Raw genomic sequence first — 20,478 nt, 5'->3', positions numbered from 1 at the left:
GCGCCCGTCAATCAACAATGAAGAGACGATTACCGCAATGGCGGCACAATGCGAAAGTCGATCCGAGGGTTGTACTTCAATCATATGCAGTATTAAAAACAGACACCACATGCGAATCTATGATCGAAAGATGCAGCTGAGCAACGCAAGAGCAGAGGATTGAGACATGTGTACAACTAACGGTTGTGCAGAATTGACGCTCTAATTGCATAACAGAAGGAATAATATCCCTCCATCTTTGGAATTACCATAACCATGAGTGGGGACCACAAGGCCAAAGTCAAAGATCTGCACCTATAAATACCCAATTGATTTCAGAGAAAAGGCATGCTACTTGATACGGGGCTAAGTGCTGCTAGATTATAGAGAAAAGGCTGAGCTGAGTGCTTGAGTGAAGAAATCTGGGAAGAAGACGAGATAAGGCCAAGAGGTGAATCTCAGGTCCAACCTGCCAAACACCTGATCGGAAGCTCTGTACAAAGATCCCTGCTACCGGTAGAGCAAGCCTGAGAGGGAAGCTCTTCCTACCATCAAATCCATCCTATCCAGCGAGTAGATCTCCATCGAATTAGTGCCAAGACATTGGCACTTATTTGTATCTGTTCTATCTCCCTTTCATTGTGTATTTCATGTTTTCTTTATCTCTTCATTCACACACCATATATCAAACGCTTAGTAGAAATATTAAATGTTTCGATAAATTTCATTTACCATTCTCTGTCTATTTCCGTTCTCCCACCAATCACTTTCTTCATGATGTCTCTTAACCCCTTGATGAGCAATATGAATCACTAAGAAATCTGTATTAAAGATATAAAATACGTTTAGCTAAAGCATGCTAGACGGCATCTTCACCTGTGAGAGCAGAAGTGAAGGTGTCATTCTGATCTATCCAGAGAAGGTCAGAAGAATACGTTAACTAAAGCGAGTAGTACTTCCAGACATGGAAGCAACCTTGTGTTCATCACATTAGTCTCTATTTCACCACAGATATGTGGGAGCACAGCCGATCACTGAGAGGTGTACGCTAAGAGAAGAGCGGAATAGTATTTGTATCTTCAATCCAATTAAGAACTTGCGTTGTTTGTATTATTTGTCTTTCTCTTTCTATTCTGTTCATAAGACTTATCGCCGCATCCCATGTCTTTGCATAACTTTCACAACCAGCCTTAATCCCAGTATCTTGTACATGAAGTCTATATCTTGTATCATCTAGCTTAGGTTTACTGTATTTTTATGTTTTTATCGCATCTTTACTGCTTTCCTTTATTTTATTGCAATTTATATACTTATACAAACTCATTTTTAAAGATTGAAAACTTGGTTGCATATATCATGAACGTACCGCAATAACCTAAACCAGTTCACGTGTTCGACCTCGGATCACACCGAGAAACTTGCGGTGGAATTACACTTGGTTCCATCGTAAGGAAACTTGTGACAACGCATAGCATACTACATGAACATCCATAATTAACGCATAACTAGAAGTAATATCGCATCATTGTGAGCAATTTATATCATCAATCCAAAAACGTTATAGAGCACATCAGCTAGAAGTTCGTGGACAATTGATAGCCAAGCATTCTACCAAACCAAAATTCATTTGGGGCAAAATACTGGCCTCACAAATTAGATCAGCAAGAAAGGCCACACAAATCATTAATCATTTGGGCTTATTTCAAACTTACATCAAGAAGCAGGCCCAACACATCTTTTGTTGATAATTTTATAATTCTGTTTTTTAAAAAAACTCCTGGAACACTTTAGCTAGATCCTTTTTCAAAATGTTCCAATATTTTTTTATAAAACTTGCCTGTCATACCATCAAGTTCAGGAGATTTGAGATTTCCCAAATCAAAGATAGCTTCCCTAATCTCTTTCTCAGTGAACGGAGCCTCTAAAAAAGAGACCTTATGGATATTCAAGGCTTCCAATCAATGCCTTCAAAGGTAAAAGGTTGGACTGATTTCGTGCCAAAAAGGTCCGAGTAGAAATCAAGGATTTCCCCAATCTCAGTTTCATCAAGGAGAACTCTCCCGTCTTTACTCTCTAAGGTAGAAATAATGTTATTACTCTTTCTAAAGGATACCCATCTATGGAAGAAGTTTGAATTTTCCTCTCCTTTCTTAAGCCAAAGTAACTTACTTTTTTTTTAGTTCAAACTCTCTATTCTTTGACGATCGTGTCAAGAAGAGCCACTTCGTAATCATCTCTATCTTTGGCTTCACTTTTTGACAACACACTCGAATCCTCCAAAAATCCCATGCTGTGATTTTCTAAAGAAGGGCTTGCTTATGAGCAAAGATATTTCCAAAGACCTCCTTGTCCACCTTTTCAAGATCCCTTTTAGCCCTTTTAGATTCTCAATGAAGTCAAAATTCAGCTATCTCTCTAATCTAAGTATGTCAACCATCCTTTTAAATTCTTAAGGAAGAGATGATGCTCAAGCCAGACATTTTCAAATATGAACGGTATTGGACCCCACAATTGAGTATCTAGCATAAGTAAGATAGGAAAATGATCAGACGTAACCCGTTGAAGTTTATCAGCTTTCGCCTCTCTAAAGAAGTCAACCCACGTTTCGGAGAGAAAGAAACAGTCAATTTTTTAGGCAGCAGGCTGACTTCCTGTCCTGAACCAAGAAAAGGCCCCATTCTGAAAAGGAACATCCACAAGGTCCATTTCCTCAATAAGACTATTGAAAGTATTCATGCTTCTGATAGAACGCCCTCCCACACTCTTCTCATTAACCCATCTAACAATATTAAAATCTCCTCTGACACACCAGTTGTCTTTACAGAGCACAAACAAGGTCGCAAACTCTTGCCAAAAGAAATCTTTGTTGCGATTAGAAAAGGGACCATACACACTTGTGACCTAACCACAAAAATCAGCATTAGTTTTACACAAAATCAAGAGAGAGTACTAACCTTGAAGTGCATCAATCACTGTGATATTTTCTTCTTTTCACATAATTAGAATACTGCCGGAGTACCTAACAGCATCAAGGGCCACCTAGCCTATATGATGCTACTCCAGAGAGACTCCACCATTCGTCTATCTACCTCACTAAGCTTAGGTTCTTGGAGAATCACCACATCAGGGTTGAACTTCACTTGTAAATATTTCATAAGGGTTCTTTTACGGGGAGCGTTAAGACCCTTCACATTCTATGAAAGAACTAATATGAAGAACCTTCCATGCTTGGGAACTACTGCTACTGTTTGCTAAGGCTTCTTTTTCCCAACTACTAAGCTAAGCTTTCATTTATCTTGTTAACTTTCAATTTGAGGCCCCACCCTTTTTATTAACGTTTCCCTTACGAGAGATTGCTCTAATATAAAGATTGTGTTCTAGTAACGCTTTAACAACTTCTTTGCTAAAAGGGAAGGGTTTTTGAGAAGTGGCAAACGGCCCAAACCCTATTTCACTCTCAATTTCAGGCATGTCTGAAGTTTTCTCAAGGATAGGGGGCGAGGTACCGACCACAACAATTTGATTCTCATGGTCTTCAAATCCTAAACAATTCTCATTTTGAAAAACATTTTGGAAGTCTAGAGGGATGTCTGAAGTTGTTTCAGCCAAAGGGGTGAAAGGGTTCTCCAAAATTAGACTCCCAGAACTTGAAAGGGAAATCTCCGATGAAGACTCAAGATCGGACTTTACTCGGGGAAGTTTCATCTCTTTCATAGGGGAGGAGGCTTCTTCGAGCGTGGAGCAGATAACCCTTTTTTAAAAAAAGGTATGGACCTAGGTTTTCTTACCAAACTTAGTCGTTTTAGGCTTTTGGACTTTTGGGGTCATATTCAATGACTTCACCATATTAGAGTTGTGGACTGCTTCACTAATGGCGACACCTTTTAGGCTGACCCAACATGTAACTCAAGGCAAGGCTCAAGGTCAAAATCAAGTATGATCGCCTTGATTGGGAATGGGGCCCAAGCCCAAGTTCGTCTCCTTCATCACCAAATTTGAATTTTCCCCACGTGAAAGTAACTTGCCTTGGAGAGAGTTAGGGCTAACCTGCTCCACTGTACCGCTGAACGACTGCACCAAAGACGTATCAACCAACAAACGTTTGTTAGGGTTCTCTACGCATTGAACATCGATTGGGTTTTGGTACAGACTGTCGGGATCCCTGTTAAACCTTACTGCCTGCTCCAACGAGAAAGATCTGTGGATTCCAACATCCCTATTTATTAAGAGGTTGGCATCTTGGAATGTCATAACCTGCACAAGAAATTTCACAGGTCCATCGATCAGTTCAAACTGAGCCAGAATAAAGCCATAGTAGTTATATACCCTTGAAGACTAATTTCTTCACGATTCCTTTCCAAATTCTCGAACACAACGAACTCTTCGATCACGAATGCCCAAAAACACAGCAGCAAATTTTCAATCAACCAGACACCACCACATGGAGACCTCAGTATTCTTGGAGGGTAGAGAACAATTTGTGGGCTTCAAGAATAATTTTGGAAGGGGAAGAATTTCTTAATTTTTTAGGGCAAAATCACAACACTAACTCTACCAAAATTCTACACATTTTGGTGTTATATAAGAGGAAGATGAAGATGAAAAAACTCAACCTTTCCTCTTTGCATATGTTAATGAAGAGAAACTAATGGGGGAATTATCAGATAACTCGCTCCCTAATAATTTGATTATTAAATTAAAAAAAACTTTAATTTAATTATATATATACATATAATAACTAATTTAATATATACATACATACATACATACATACATACATACATACATACATACATACATACATATCAAATATAACACAATCTATAGTTCATATTATATCACATATAATATAACCTATAGTTTATTATTCTCTCATTAACCTATGAATCAAATTCATATTAATATTTTAATCATATTCAAATATTCATTTTTCTCTCAAATAAAACTTTATATTATAATGTATCATATACATTATATTAATTATGTCTCTTATAATTTTACATAATTATATCTTATATAATTAATACCCTTTGTTAATTTGAACAATTCAAATTAACCAAAAATTAATTCGATTCTCATTAATCTCAATTGAGCTAACGAGGGGACCTTATGAACCTATAGAATGAAGCTCCAATGATACTTAAATAATTAATTAAGCTCTTTAATTAAATTAACCAACTTCCATTTTAAGGAACCTGTGAAGGCTCTACAATGGAAGTGGGGCGTTCTCAATTTTGGTTTTCACATAATTTTAATTTACAGAATAGAGACAAAATAATTATACGTTAAACAATAAATTTACAGCATGCTAGGGAGGGAATTACGAAGAAAAGACCTGCCCTTGAAGCCAATCTTCTTCGCGTAGTCCCTCGATCCAATCACGAACGTTTCGATCTTCCAATTCGATCTCCAAGAACTAAGATCCCAAATGAAGACATCACCACTTGAAAACCTTCTATATTCTCTTGGAATGAGAATTTAGTAGGAGTGGTAGGCTCTACTAGGTTATTCGAGAAGAGGGAGGAAATGATCTAAGAGAGGAGAGAATAAATTCTTCATTTTCTTCTCTATGTGTTTTTTGTGAATCCTAGAGTAAAATCACTCTGACTATCAGAGAATTGATGAAGAAGATGACAAAACCAACACCATCCTCACGTTCTGGCTGAGAGAATTATACAACTCCCTCCCTTTAATTAAATTAAAATTAAAATTTTTATACTTGACTTGAACGCAAGAAAACTTGTGGCAGGACGCATGGTCATCGCATACATTTATTAACGCATATTTTCTAACGCATGACCATCGACGTATGACTATCAACGCATATCTTAAGAACATGCATCGCATACCGCGTCTAAGGAAAGTTGGTTGTCGAGTAAAATTGACTTTCAATTTCCCGTCATCAAGTTTTTGGTGCCATTGCCGGGGACTTGGCAGCTAAATGTTTGTTAAGTTTTGTATCTCTACGAGCAAACTTTTTATCTTGGGAGTATTACAGCTTGTGTGACCAGGTTGCAAACAATATTGAAGTGTAGGCGATGCACTGAAAGCCAATGTTGACCCCAAGGTAAAAGGGCAATCAGTTGCAAAAGAACTTAAGGCAGTTCTAAGCTCATGGTGGCCAACATGCGCCCAACAATTGCCGGAAGTTCCAATGGTCAGGGCAACTTGACCCAAGCAGTTGAGAACCATCTCCTGCATGGAAGACTCCTTGCGGTGACAACACTCTTATTTTTCCAGGGACGTCTTCTATTCTATCTTTACTTTACTTTCTTAGTATAATTTATTTTTATTTTATTTTCATTGTTATTTTGGATATATGGCTGCTTCCTTGGTTGTGGTACGTTTGCTCTTGTAGGCGCAACAATACTCCTCGGTTCGTAGTTCAACGGAAGAATTCCTTTCACCCTTCAACGCATGGCTTCAATCGCGTGGATTCCAACGCATGAGCACATGCGTTGTTCCACCTAAAGGTCTTTTCTTGTTATCTTGTATGCCTTATCCTTTTGAAATCCTTTCTTTCCCCGTTGCATTGTTTTGCGATGTTTCTATGATGGTACGTATAGTTCACCGTATTTTCTAACTAATCAACGCAAGGCATTCTTTACTTTTATTAGCTTCTTCAAATTTTGAAAGTTTTAAGTTTTATTTTGTGCAAACCTTCGTTCAAACATTTATTACCGCATTCTTGCAATTTTATTTTTAGCTTTGCGGTGAGAACGCTGCCAACCTCTAAGTTTGGGGGTGGCAGCGGTCTCGGAGAATTGCGTTCATTATATTGCGATCAATAATGCAAAAAAAAAAAAATTGAAGTGAGATTTTGGGAATAATAACTCCACTATCAACGCAATGGGAAAACTCATGTTGATAAGAGTAAGCTGTGAAAAGCACTTGCTCGAAGTTGGATATCCGCATGACACACGTGGAGGCAAGCCAAAACGAAGGCAAGTCGCCAGGATCAGCACATAAGTACAACTCATCTGTCCGGCGCAAGTCTAAACAAAAAGAGACAAGAGTTGAGTTGAATATGGAACGCAACCGAAGTTGGATGCCCGCATGACACACGTGGGGATAAGCCAAAACGAAGGGCGTAACCAGGTTCAACGCCGCATTTGAATAAGTCATCGCAAATTTTTGAAGCATTTTTTTAATGAATGCAATCTCAAAAAGCTAAACACAAAATTGCGATGAATGAATAAATTTTTTTTACCAAAGGCTTGTCGGATTTAACTTAGACAAGATCTTTTTGAAGAAGCAGCCTAAGTGGACGAGAGCAATGCGATGATGGTCAAAGGTGTGTGTAAATTATATTCTGAAGAGCTGGTCATCGCAAAGGAAAGCATGAAGGTGAGTTAGAATTTCTTGAGTATAACGCATGCTTGAGGACAAGCATGATTTTAAGTTTGGGGATGATGACATGCAGAAATGCATGTCATCTTAGGCCTTTTACTTAGAATTATGAAGGTTGTTAGGCAAAATATGCGTCAATTTTGATTGACGACTGGAGATTATCCCTCAACCGGGGATTTTCCCCGTGATCCAGACAAAATACGTGAGAAGATGGCTGAGAGTTCTTCACCTCCTTCATCCATTCCGAGTGACGACCAGAGCCTTCGACCGGAGCTATATCTCGAGAGAGTCAACTTCTTTACCCATCCATGGCACCAGCGCCAGCCTTGACACACAACCGCTGGGAGCAAATCTTTGCTTCCAGCCAGTCATTTCCTTTCCTTTCTTTTTCTATATTGTATTGTATGACATTTTGAATTAAGGAATTAATACAATCTGTTTTCAATGCACTTCTCTGTTTCCTTCAACTCCATCTCCATATTCTTGATTAGCATCTTTACTTTCATTGCAACATTTAATGGGATTGCTTGGGTATTGCATACTTAGTCATGTGGATTAGGGATATGAAGCATATAGCAAACCACCGAGAGGTGTGCGTTGTGTGAGTGTGTGAGAAAACCTTATTTGCTTAGTGTGAAGCTACTGCAATGCTTGTTTTTAGGCTAACGCATTGTTTGGCTATGAGTAAAGTCAGCAACAATCAATTGCTCGGGAAGGTAAGTGGTTGGACGCATTAAGTAAGGTTTGCGTTGTTCACTAGGGATAGTAGCAACCTTGCATCAACCAAGTTCATGCGATTGTCTTGTAGTATGTATGCTTCATTCGTCCATTAGAGATACTCGGGAGGGTAGTCTAAAGATAGGATCTAGGCTTGGGAAGGTCATATCAGAATCTAGGCTTGGGAGAGTCAGATTAGGACATATTATACAAGAGATAGGTGCTTAGAGATAAGCTCTATTTGTCAACACTGCATCGCATGCACCCTAGGAATAAGAATGATGATATGTGGTTGCCTTGTTTGTGTATCATCGCATAGACAAGAATTAGAGGCTTACGTGTAGGCCCTATAGACACCTCTGCATATACATCGCATGTGTTCTAGCATTAGAATCCGTAGCATTCGCACTGAGAGGTGGTTTACTATTGTATGAGGGTTACATAATCGCATTAGTTTGCGTTGACTAGGGTTGCCCTTGCGGTCACTCTTAAGGGTTGCAATGAAAACATCTCCGCATTTTATCTATTTTCCATACATTTATTTCATGTCAAGGTTTGTCGCATCTCTACCTTTCATGCATATTCTCATTGCGTTGTCTATTAGTTAGGAGTAGAAGTAGAATTAACGTAGCAATATCCCCTCCATTCTTTTATTCAACTGCCGCATGCACAATCACCATAAACATATAGTTACAAGTCCCTGTGTTCGACCTCGGATTACCCAAGAAACTTGCGTCAATGTTAGACTTGTCGTGAACACAAGAAAACTTGTGGCAGGACGCATGGCCATCGCATATATTTATTAACGCATATTCATTTCAACGCATGACCATCGACGCATGACTATCAATGCATATCTTAGGAACATGCATCGCATACTGCGTCCAATGGAAGTTGGTTGTCGAGTAAAATTGACTTCCAATTTCCCATCATCATTACTAGGATAAGGTTTCCCTCCTATACCCATATACTACAGACCATTTTGGTTATCACTTAAGACATGATCCACTTATATATCACCACATAAATGCTTAATTTACATACAGATAACCAGGGATTTTATGTTTATTGGTTTGTGGTAAAGAAAATAAAACATACAACTGAGCAAGATCAAGATATGAAGTAAATATCATATATTATACAACACAAGCTTTCATACAAACTATTTAGAAACTACAAGACACGAGACTTTAGGGCATCAACCCCAACAATCTCCCACTTGTCCTAAAGTGAAGTGAGGTGTACATAAAACAAACAATAAACTAGGGCATAAAAGCCCAGTACAAAAAAATCTCCCACTTGCCTTAGTGCAACAGCGGGCAATCCTGTAGACCCATGCTCTGAAGGTGACCCTCAAACACTATAGCCGTGAGAGTCTTTGTAAACGAGTCAGGAACATCATGTTCCGAAGCGATCTTCGTAATGATCATGTCCCCTCGATGCACTATCTCGCGGATCAAATGATACTTCTGCTCTATCTTTTTGTCGCGCATATGACTCCTCGGCTCCTTGGAGTTCGCCACTATCCCATTATTATCACAATAGAGGGTAATGGGCCTAGACATATCTGGAATAACTTCCAGTTCTGTCAAGAACTTTCTGAGCCAGACGGTCTCCTTAGTAGCTTCGCAAGCCACTACGTACTTCGCCTCCATAGTGCAGTCGACGATGCACCCCTGCTTAGTACTTCGCCACACTACAGCTCCTCCATTAAGAGTAAAGACAGACCCTGGCATGGACTTGCGAGAGTCCTTATCAGTCTGAAAGTCAGAATCCGTGTAGCCAGTAAGGATCAAATCCCTAGATCCATACACGAGCATGTAGTCCCTCGTTCTCCGAAGATACTTGAGGATGTTCTTCACTACGATCCGGTGACCTCGGCCTGGGTTAGACTGATACCTATTGACTATGCCCACAATGTAACAGATGTCTGGACGAGGACAAAGCATCGCGTACATCAAACTGCCAACGGCAGACGCATATGGGACCCGTCTCATCTCCTCAACCTCTTGAGGCATCTTAAGACACATGCTCTTAGACAAAGTGACTCCATGCCTAAATGGCAGTAGGCCCCTCTTTGAGTCCTGCATCGAGTACTTGAGCAACATCTAGTCAATGTATGATGTCTGAGACAGTGCTAGCACTTTGTTCTTAAGATCCCGAAAGATCTGTATACCAAGAACAAATTGAGCCTTTCTCAAATCTTTCTTTTGGAATTGGGTCGCTAGCTAGTTCTTAACTGCAGTCAGTAGACCTACATCACTTCTAATGAGTAGTATATCTTCTACGTACAACACTAAGAAGACTACTGAAGAGTTGATGATCTTCTTGTATACACAAGGTTCATCAACTTTCTGGTCAAAGCTATACGACTTAATCACAGTATCAAACTGTATGTTCCAAGATCGAGATGCCTGTTTCAGCCCGTAAATGGACCGATTCAGCTTGCAAACCTTTTGCTTTTGACCTTGGGCTATGAATCCCTCGAGTTATACCATATAAATGGTCTCCTTCAGATTGCCATTCAAAAAGGACATCTTGACGTCCATTTTTCAGATCTTATAATTATAATAAGCTGCAATGAACAGGAGGATGTGGATCGACTTTAGCATGGCAAGTCTCCTCATAGTCGACTCCCTCTACCTGGGTATAACCCTTTTCCACAAGTCGAGCCTTGAAGGTCTGCACCTTTCTATCAGCACCCTGTTTGTGCTTGTAGATCCATTTACAACTTATAGGTCTTACCCCATCAGGCTGATCTACAAGATCCCATACTGAGTTGAAGTACATCGACTCCATCTTGAGATCCATGGCTTTGACCCATTCATCTAGGTCAACATCCTCCATTTCCTTCTGATAAGACAACGAATCCTCAACGTCGCCATCTGCTACCATAGCAAGGATTTTCGTGAAACCCAGATAGAGAACGGGCGGGTTCGCAATCTGTAACGCATAAAATTAAGATATATACTGATACAAGTCCATGTCCCCGTAACCAGTTCCCCGACAACAACGCTATAAACTTGTAACGCAATGAAATTAAGATATATTGTGATTGATGTTCTATGCTCGAAATGATGCGATACTACCACTAGATATGCGTTAATGATGAGTGTTCACGTAGTATGCCATGCATTGTCACAAGTTTCCTTACGATAGAACCAAGTGTAATTCCATCACAAATTTCTCAGTGTGATCCGAGGTCGAACACAGGGACTGGTTTAGGTTATTGTGGTATGTTGATGATATATTCGACCAGGTTTTCAATCTTTAAAAATGTGTTTGTACAGGTATATAAATTGCGATAAAATAAAGTAAAGCGGTAAATATGCGATAATAAAATGAAATAAAATAAACCTAAGCTAGATGATACAAGATACAATCTTCATATACAAGATGCTGGGGTGAAGGCTGGCTGTGAAAGGTGTGCAAAGACATGGAATGCGGCGGCAAGTCTTATGAACAGGATAGAAAAAGAAAGACAAATAATATAAACAACGCAAGTTATCAATTGTGTTGAAGCTACAAATGTTGTTCCGCTCTTCTCTTGGCCTACACTTTTCAGTGATCGGCCGTGCTCCCACATATCTGTGGTGAAACAGAGACTAACGTAATGAACACAAGGTTGCTTCCATGTCTGAAAGTACTACTCGTTTTATTTAACGCATTCTTCTGACCTTCTTTCGATAGATCAGAATGGCATCTTCACTTCTGCTCTCACAGGTGAAGATGTCGTCTAGCATGCCTTAGTTAAACGCATTTTATATCTTTAACACAGATTAAGTACTTAGTTAATTCGTATTGCTTATCAGAGAATTAAAAAGACATCATGAAGAAAGTTATTGATGGGTGAACGGAAATAGACAGAAGATGGTAAATGAAAGCTATCGAAACCTTTAATACGTCTATTAAGCGTTTGATACATGGTGTGTGAATGAAAAGATAAAGGAAACATGAAATACAACGATGAAAGAGATAGAACAGATACAAACAAGTGCCAATGTCTTGGCACTGATTCGATGGAGATCTGCTTACCGAATAGGATGGATTTGATGGTAGGAAGAGCTTCCCTCTCAGGCTTGCTCTATCGATAGCAGAGATCTTTGCACAGAGCTTTCAATCGGATGTTTGGCAGGTTAGATCTGAGATTCACCTCTCGGCCTTATCACGTCTTCTTCTCGGATTTCAATCAAGCACTCAACTCAGTCTTTTCTCTCAACAGTTTTGCAGCATTTACCCCGTATCCCGTAGCATATTTTTTCTCTGAAATCAATGGGGTATTTATAGGCGTAGGTCTTTGACTCTGGCCTTGTGGTCCCCACTTGATTGTCATGGTAATTCCGAAGATGGAAGGATATTAATCCTTCTATTATGTAATCAAATCGTCAATTCTGCACAACCGTTAGTTTTACACGTGTCTCAATTCTCCGCTTTTGCACTGCTCAGCTGTATCTTTTGATCATGGATTCTCATGTGGTGTTGTTTTTATTACCACATGTGGTTGAAACATAGCTCTGGATTGACTATCGCATTGCATCGCCATTGCGGTAATTGTCTCTTCATTGTTGATTGATGGGCGCAATGTGTCAGAGATGCGTTGATCAGTTTCTCATGAGCCTTGAGCCCAAACAGTGACTTGGTCTCCTGCAAAACAGAGTAAAATCTGGCTTATCTTCCATCTTTATGGTGTTAGTGGGTGCAATTGCAAACATGTATAATTATTGTAATACTAGGCTAATTTTCATATAATCGGCGCATATGTACTAACTTTTAGCCGCAATATCTAGATAAGGTGGCATAAATAACTTGTATTTCTACAAGTTATCATAACCCTCCCACTACGTCGAGGTTCCCTAAACTCTTGAGGTGGAACCGACCTACTAGATGAACTCCCATCAACAACTCTTACTGATGTAGCAGGCTCTTCAACAACTCTTATTGAAGTTTCAATAGTTTCATTGGAAAGCTCATGCAACACGACTTTACTTCATGGATTGTGCTCCCTTATATGATCCTTCTCTAGGAAAGTAGCGTTTGTTGAAACAAACACCCTATTTTCTGACGGATCACAAAAATAACCCCCTTGTGTACCTTTGAGGTAGCCTACAAAGAGGCATAACCTCGACCGTGGTTCCAACTTCTTGGGATTTGCCTCAAGCACGTGTGCAGAGCAACCCCAAATGAGGAAGTGACGTAAACTAGCTTTACGCCCATTCCACAACTCCAGTGGTGTTCTCACAACACTCTTGGAGGGAACAAAGTTGAGTATGTATACTGCAGTCTCCACTGTAAAACCCCAAAACGAGTCTGATAAGGAAGTGTAACTCATCATCGAACGAATCATGTCCAACAAGGTTCTATTTCTTCTCTTTACTACACCATTTTGATGCGGTGTACCCAGCGCTGAGAGTTAGGAAACAATTCCATGTTCTATCAAATAGTCCTAGAATCCCGAGTCCAAAAAATCTCCACCTCGATTCGATCAAAGTGTTTTAATCCGTCTATCCAATGCGTTTTCAACTTCAACCTTGAACTCGGGTTTAGACTTTCGTTGCATAAGATAAACATACCCATACCTAGAGTAATCATCAGTAAAACTGATAAAATACTCATAGCCACCTCGAGCTCGCACATTTATAGAACCACAAAGGTCAGAATGTATTAACTCAAGAAGCTCTTTGGCTCATAACCTTTTCAAGTAAAAGTTCGTTTAGTCATCTTACCCTCAAGACAAGATTCGCACACCGGTAAAGAATTTTTTTCTCACTCCCTTAGAATTTCATTTTTCACCAATCTCTCAATCTTATTAAGATGAATGTGCCTTAAATGAAGATGCCAAAGATGGACATTTTCTTTTGGAGAAATATGTCGACGTTTTGATTGAGTTACGACAGTTTTAAACAATTCTATGTTATGGAGGGAATTAATGGCTAACGGCCTTAGCACATATAAATTACTTTCCAGATATGCTATACAAATAGTAACACCATCTTTATGAATAAACACTTTATCCACATTAAAACTAACAGAGTATTTACATTGTAACAAGCACTTTACAGAAATAAGGTTCCTCTTAAGTTTGGGAACAATATATACATCATTCAAAACTAGAAACATATTCTGTAAAGCTAACTGGAGCCCTCCCACTGCCACAGCTAAGATGACGTGCCTGGTGCCTACTCACATCGTCATCTCACCAACCTCCAGCTGACGCCAGGATCTAATCCCCTGAAAATAAGAACAAACGTGATTAATGGCACCCGAATCAATTATCTAGGCATAATCACCACTCTCTACTAAACAAGTTTCAAGTACAAGTAAATCATATTTACATTTATCTACCTTGGCCTTAGCCTTGGCGGCCTATGAAGCATTGATATTTCATATGAGGCAAAGAATCAGTATCAGACACGTATCAGATACCGATACTTCTAGATACTTCCTAGATATGTATCTGACATGCGATTTGACGTATCTATACTTTCAGATACAGATACGTATCTAATACGCGATTTGACGTATCTATTTCTATGCGTACTTTTTTTTTAAGAAAAAAGATAAGTAACACATCTAATCTTTCCCAATCTAAAATTAGGCAACCTATTTAAAAAACTCACTACTCAAGTCCAAAACTAAAAGAAAAAAAATAACGAACCGAACCCTAGACTAGAATCATCCAATCTCCATCTTCACATTTGAGCCCCCATAAAATCCACCAAAATATAAACCATTTGGATATCTTCAATAATAAGTTCTTCGTTTATCTTCATACTTCTCTCTATAATATTCTTCTTCTTCTTCTTTGCAATATGAGTCACTTTTCTATTGCATTTTATTAACTATTGTACTTCAACATCTTAGATGTTGCTTTTTTTGTATTGTATTTTAGTGTTTGTATTTTATTTTGTGCTATTGTTATTAACTTGTATGCTAAATTTATCTATATCCTAGATTTTTTTTAAAGAAAAAAATGTATCTTCAACGTATTAGTATCCTCGTTTTTTAGAAATATATATATTAAAATATATATAAAAAAATGATGCATTCTTAGACTTATCCATATCTTAGTTTCTTAGAAATTGACGAATCGCCATATCCGATCATATCTGTATCGTGTAGCCGTATCTATGTATGTGCTTTATATTTGGCGGCCTTCCTTTCCTTCAGCTAGCAAGAACAGTTCCTCTTCCAGTGTCCATCTTGGTTGCAGTGGAAACATTTTCCCTTTTCAACCAGTGATGGACGCCTTCTTGGGGAGACAGGCGGCGGGTTAGCAGGCACCTTCCCTTTTCCCTTACCACCCTTCTTCTTCTTCCCCTTTATAGAGTTAGAAGTAGAAGGTGCAGACTTGGTTTCTGAAGTCGAACCCCTATGGAACGTCCTGGTGGATGAAGCAACATTTGACGCACCCTTCTTCCTTTCCTTATTTTTCAGTAAATATTGGTAGGTCTGCAATTCGTTGAGGATAGTTGTAAGGTTATATTTCACTTTGTTAATAATCACATTACTAACAAAGTGTAGGAAGCTCTCCAGCAAAGAATGCAGGATTATGCTAATCTGGCTGCCCTCATCGATAGTAGACCCATTCAACTCCGACACTTTGAAGTGGACCATCATGTTAAGCACATGTTCACGAACAGAGGTGCCTTCTTCGATTTTGGAGTTGAATATATACTTAAGAGTCTCATGCATAAGTTGTTCAGATGGTTGTCCAAACATCTCCCACAGGAACTCCATGATCTCACGCGCTGAGACCATGGGTACATGTTTCTTGGCCAAGAATTTAGAAAGGCTTGCCAAAATATAGGCTCGGGCCTTCTCATTCGCCCATATCCATCGCTCGTATGCCTCTCGAACATTTCGAGTGGCATTTGGAGCTGGAATAGGAGGACAAACCTCCGTAAGGGCGAACATGAGATCCTTGATCATAAGAATCATCGTGATTATGTGTTTTCATGTCGAAAAGTTATCGCCAGTTAATTTTTCGACGCTTAGCAAAGCTAACGTTGCTATGGCCATTTTGAAGACTTGATGCTGAAAATACGAACAAAAATTTATTAGATTTTGCTAAACGACGTTGAACCAATTATTTTGCAAAACAGTTTCAAGTACCCTAAGTGAAAGACTTCTATTTTGCAATGATGCCCCAGTGAGGTAGGACAAACGTCACCGGTAGGGTGATCAGATGCTCCTTCGCTAGGATGAGACATTCTCAACCATTAAGCAGAACCAACTCTTGGAACTGAACCTAACAACCACCATTTATTCGGTCCAGAACTGTTAAACTTTAACAATTCTGCGTAAGTGTGACCTCTCATTTTCAGTGCCAGAGTCCCGCCCTAATGAGCCCACTGTAGGAAAGATTAGGACAAGAGACTAAGTTACCTTATCCTCTTACAGGAGATCAAATAAAGAAATGCGCAAAACTGTCATCCTTTAGGGGGACACCCACAGGGTGCCTCGAGGCGATGCGCAATAACTTTATTCAATCCAACGAGGAAGACCGAGGGATATGCTGTCGTACTTCCCACTCCCACTTACTATGAACGCTCTCTCCATCCACCTTGATATTGACCTACCCAAACACCATCTGTTAGATGGACACGCCAAAGGTGCCTCGAGGCCAAGTGTAGATCTCATGGTGTGAAATATTTAGGAGAAACGTGAACGGTTTAAGTGAAGCATCATATGTCCCAAGTACCTCCCCCTGAATGTTCTACCTAGGGGTTCATTAACCTAGACAATCCGGCTACTGATTTTAGTCTGTCATCTTTCTAAAGCCCGCTCATAAACAACTTTTGTCTATGAATTATGAACAAGTTCAAGTAGTCTCATTTAAACACTTTAATGGACTGTCCTTGACTTGCATGCATACATCAAATTTATCTAATTCACCTTTCCAGGAAAGTTCACAGGTAGGGGTGTTACGTATCCGTCAACATAAATACCCCAACCTAAACAGAACCCGACTTAGACAAAAGGTCCCTTATAGATAGATTTGCTACACTTTAACCTTTTATTAGTCAATTTAATCCTATTAAACTGATTAAAAGATTAAAGTATTAGGGTTGCTAATCATATTAGAACCGTGATCTTAGGTCTATGTGATCCAAGTTTTAAACATTTTAAAACATGAATTAAACCTAAGTGAGCATGCATGTCTTTCTTATTGCTTTTAGTGTTGGGGTTGATCCCCTAAATTCTCATATCCTGTAGTTTGTAAACAGTTTGTACGAACGCTTGTGTTGTATAATATATGATATTTTACTTCACATCTTATATTTTTCTCAGTTGCATGTTTTATTTGCTTTACCATAAACCAATAAACTTAAAATCCATGGTTATTTGTATGTAACTCAAGCATGTATGTGGTGACATACGAGTGGATCATGTCTTGAATGATAACCAAAATGGTCTGTAGTATATGGATATAGGAGGGAAACCTTATCCCGGTAATGCTATGGATGCGGCCCGCTTTGTGGAATGGTCATAAGTTTTGTGACTTGTCACAGATGGTCTGATACAGATCATTCGTCTTAGGGACATGCGAGCAGAGGCATTCTATACAAAGAGTTTGTATAAAACCTGACCACAAAGTGTTAACGTCTCATTATATAACACCGTTCATGACAGAGACTTCACTTCACTAGGATGACCATAGGTAATATGACCTCAATCCTGAGTGAGTTGGAACTTCTGCCATTGAGGGCGGTTCTTTGATTTGCATGGGTGCGAGTGGCCACGTCGCCGATTCAAACCAACCATTTGGGGATTCGTCTGATTTGGGAGCTAGGAACTCAGCTACACAAGATGGAATTCACTCCTTCACTGAGGCAGAGGTAAGTAGATAGATAGCTCCCTTAAGGGTTGATTCCAGGGATTGAACAATGTGGCGCTACACACATTCTCTTGGCCCGAGAGGTGTTCATACATAGTTGGACTATGTTGTATTGTTCATTAGAGGAATCAGTGGTACTTAAACAGTGAGATGTAACTACAGGGGAAAAATGGTAATTTGGCCTAGCTGTACTTACGAGCATCTGTGAAGGGTCATCATACTCATGATTGGTTATATCCGATGGACACAAAAATATATCTGTGGTTAGAAGAGTTCAGCTGTTGGTTTTTAGTGGAATGCCTGACAGTTAACGGATGGTGGATCTCGTGGCTAAAGAGTTTAGTCAGCTATTCATGGACCATTGAAGCTTTGAGCCACAGGTTCATTAGGTACCCTGGGTAGCTTGGATAAAGTCGAGAATCAGTGTTTCGGTTAATTTGAAATGTTCAAATTGACAAGAGAAAGTTCGATTGTATATGATATAATTGGACTAGTTAATTATATATGATATAATTGGCTAAATGTATGAGATACATTATTTTAGAGGAAATTAGATATAAATATGATTTATATCAAGTAGAGGAGAAATTACTATAGTAGATATGTGATATCAAACTATAGGGTAAAAAATATAATATGATTATATTTGTTAATAATTTAATTGGTTAATGGTATGATAATTAACCCAAAATCTCGCTCGGATGTACGTTAGTGGGAACAACGTCAGTTATTGTAACCGATGAATAAAATGAAATCTATTTCATTTTGAATCATTCAAAAGTTCGGAAAAAGATCGAGGGAGCACGTTGTTGTGAAAACGTAATCGATCGCTTAAAATTGAGAGCCTATACGATAGTCGCTCAGCACCTAAACGATCGCCTACCTAGCGCCTAAACAATTGCACACAAAGTCCTAAACGATCGGTTAGCTTTCTTAAATGATCGTATAGTGTGTCATGTTTGCTAAACGATCGCCTACTGTTTTCTAAACGATCGTCCAATAAAATCTACACGATCGTGTAGTTTCTTCTAAGCGATAAGCATTTTGCTATGTGATAGCTTCATATTCTCTCCCACTTGCTTATCGCCTACACGATCAATTCTTCCTCCTACCTCTACCAAACTCACCGAAGGTCACGCTTTGGGTTCTCACTTCGAGAATACCTAAAGCTTCTTTCTAGTGGTGTTCCTGCTGCATTTGTGTGTTACGATTGTTCGTGATGCTGTAGTCGACGCATCTGCTAGGCATTGGTTGTTTAGGTAAATGTCTTCCATTGCATTGAGTTCCATATTTAGAAGAGCATCTTCAACTGGTATGAGAACTCTCTCCCTTATTATTTTTGTTGTTCAAAGCATGCCGTTAATAACTGTTTGTTCGAATGTATTTGGTGTATTTCGATCACGGTGAAATTGGAGCGATCCGAATGCTCTCATGGAACTCTTCGTTAAGAGATCCTTCAATTGGTATCAGAGCTAGGTTTTGATACTCCGATTTCATATGTTGCAACGAAATGACATTAACGTTCTTGGTGGGTTCATTTCTACACTGTTTAATTGTTAAATTGTATGGATGTGCGGGATTAATGGATGTTTTCGTGCATGATTAGCCTCGGTTTGATTTAGTTCTTTTACATATGCAGTTGTTTGTAAAGGTCCCTGTGTTTTTTGGGCATTAATAATCGTTATCGAGTTTGTATTCAAAGTCTGTTTGAGTTTTGAGTCGTTCGTGTTGAAGATCGGTGCAAGCGTTGTACTTCTTCGAGGAAGGAGATGATTAAGGGTTGATCGTATCGTGTAGAAGATGGAGTACGCGATCTCTGTTGATCACATCATGCAGACGATGGGGTACGCGATCGCTGTTGATCGCATCGGTTAAACGATGGGTTATACGATCAAGGGTTGATCGCATCGTGTTGACGATCGGGTACGCGATCGCAGAGTATCGGGTCGTGTAGACGATGGATGCTCACGTATCATTGAACGCGTACGCACACTAGACGATCGTTTAGGTCAACAAGTTTCATTGGTTAGTAACTGACTAAACGATTTTTTAGTAATGCAAGGTAAATTGTTTACCTGTCGCCGCATTAAGCAATCGCATAGACGATCAGGCTTCGCAGCCTCGTTGTCATCTACGCGATCATTTATTTTGCTTTTATCATCTAGTGCGCGCTGGACGATTGTCTACTATGGTGTTTACTACACGATGGAGTCCTCCTGACGGTTCAAGACCCAGTTCGCCTGTGAACCGGTTTGCTCAATGAAAAATGTAATAGATAGGGTTATTTCATTCCAATTTTTTGTAAATGCTCATCCCGGTCCATTAATCCTTTATTACATGCGATGTATGTTTTTTATATGTCATATAGTATGCACATATAGTAAATCCCACCTTAGGTTATGCAATGATCATGCATCATCTCTTTATTGTAATTTTTATAATTTAGAGAAGCATGATTTAATTATGTAAGAGCATGCTCATGCATCATATAATATAAGAGTTATATTTATGCATGCATAAAAAGCATTGACATGCATCATCTTTATAGTATAAGGGTGAATGATAGCATGTTTGCTTGGTTGTTACGCATTATA

The sequence above is a fragment of the Benincasa hispida genome, chromosome 1 (genome assembly GCF_027475165.1).
Source record: "Benincasa hispida cultivar pf3 chromosome 1, pf3_genome.v1.1, whole genome shotgun sequence".
NCBI lineage: Eukaryota > Viridiplantae > Streptophyta > Magnoliopsida > Cucurbitales > Cucurbitaceae > Benincasa > Benincasa hispida.
The sequence above is the reverse complement of the archived record's forward strand: the minus strand, read 5'-3'. Positions refer to the sequence as shown.